This window comes from Plasmodium reichenowi, chromosome 12 (assembly GCF_001601855.1).
Source record: "Plasmodium reichenowi strain SY57 chromosome 12, whole genome shotgun sequence".
NCBI classification, from domain to species: Eukaryota; Apicomplexa; class Aconoidasida; order Haemosporida; family Plasmodiidae; genus Plasmodium; species Plasmodium reichenowi.
This window is the reverse complement of record NC_033657.1, coordinates 1,167,520-1,169,754: the sequence shown is the minus strand read 5'-3', so window position 1 is coordinate 1,169,754 and position 2,235 is coordinate 1,167,520.

Sequence of the window (2,235 nt, the reverse complement as noted above, 5' to 3'; positions counted from 1 at the left end):
TATGTATTAAGGTCATATAAGAAAAATTATTATTGCTTAAAAAGATTAAAAAAAAATATAACATAAATATGCGATAAATTATTATTATTGCTTTTTTATATAAACTTCAAGATATCTTCATTATATTACTTAAAAAAATGAATCCTATAAAATACGTGATTTTATAAAATTTACTAAGTATTTTATTCTTCAGAAATATATATAATCAAATTTTAATTATATACATTAAATATATTTAAGTAGCCTTTAAATTTATATACATTTAAAAATGAAAAAAAAAATAATATTTCTACTATTTTCCTTTAAGTAATATTTTATTATATTGTCCGTTTTTTTTCAATTTTTTGTTATTCCTATATGCAGTGTGTAAATTACCTTTTTGTAATACCCAATTACATATTATATAGAATTTAATCTAAAATATGTATACAACATATGAACACACAAAATGATTTTTTTTAAACATTATGAATATATATATTTATACACAATTTTATGAATTTTCTTAGGAAGAATAATATAGAATTTTCATAATAATTTATTTGATGTTACAAAAGAAGTCAAGTAATGAATAATCGTATAGTATATATATTTAAAAATGTTTTTTTCTTATGTAGAATTATTATTTGTATAGTACCACATTGAAATGTTTTGATGGTTTATGTATGCTGCTTTATTTTATTTACCTAGATCATTAATAAAATTAAAAAATAAAAAGATATATTAAAAAATATATAAAAAAGAACTTTTTGTTTTTTTATGATTTTATAGTGTAATATAAAGATAATTTCATTCTATTTCATTATAATTTTATATTTAAATAATAAAGAATATATAACTTTTTAACTTTTAAAAAGGTACAAATAAAACCTGATGTTTACAACAATTGAGATAAATTCGGGTATCCTTATTTTACATTTTTAAATATTAAAAAGTGTAATTATCAAAAATTTATAGTAATCTTATTCTTGCTCTTTATCCAATAATCTGGTACACAATAATCATTCATGGTTCACTTATAACATTTTTAACATGTATATAAGTTAATTATAATGAAACTAATAACAAGTTTGATATTTCGTTTTACATTCATATAGTAAATAAAATGAAATAAAAATAAATACAAATGAACAAGTGTAAAATTGAACTTAAAAAATTTATATAGATATAACAAAATTGATACAATTTTTTAAAACATTGAAATATATCTTATACCGTGAAATTAATTATAGATTACTAAAAATGAACTTATTTTTTGTTTATTTTATTGAATTTACTTATAAATTTATTTTGAACTTCAAATTTATTATTTTTTTATCAAATATTATATTATAGGTTTTCATATTTTTAGAACGGAAAGTTTTTGTATATATTAAAAAAATTAATAAAAATATAATGATTTTATTTTTTCCCCCCAAAAAAAAATTAACATTTTATTATATAGAACTTTTTTTTTTTTTTTCATATTAATTCTCTTAATATGGATATTGCATGTAGAACATGAACAATATATATATATATACTTAAGCTTTCCCAAAAATTTAAAAAACTAATTTATTAAATTGTGCTTATGAATATAAATGTGTAATGGATGTAATAAGGATATTATTAAAAATAATTATTTTTTAAAATCATCAACTAGCTAAAAAAAAGTATAAGGGAAAAATTGTTAGAACAATATTTTTCTAATAATATATAACATATATATATATATATATATAATAAAGTTCCTATTTTTCAAAAAGGTTTCCACAATGTAAAATTTTATTGCGTTCATTTTATAATTTAATATTATAGATCCTATATAATATTCATTTCATTGTTCTTAAGGTTTAAATAAGGTATGATAAAATTTATACACATATATATATTATATATATTTTTTTTTTATTTTTTATTTGCACACAATATGTAAAAAAATATATTTTTATATTCTTATATAACTACACATTTTTTTTATAAACTAAAAAACCATTCTCATTATTCTAAATAAAAATTAAAATTTTTTTATATTCTTAAAATTTTTAATTTCCCTTCATTTATTGAATACTTTTCTTTTTTTCTTTTTTTTTTTTTATTATTTGGATCTATAAAATTATACCTTATAAATAACTAGCTTTTTTTTTTTTTTTTTTTTTTTTTTTTTCCATAGCTGTTTTCAAAATTTTCCACATAAAAATATAAAAAATATATGATTACATGTATATAATATTATTATATATATATAATATATAT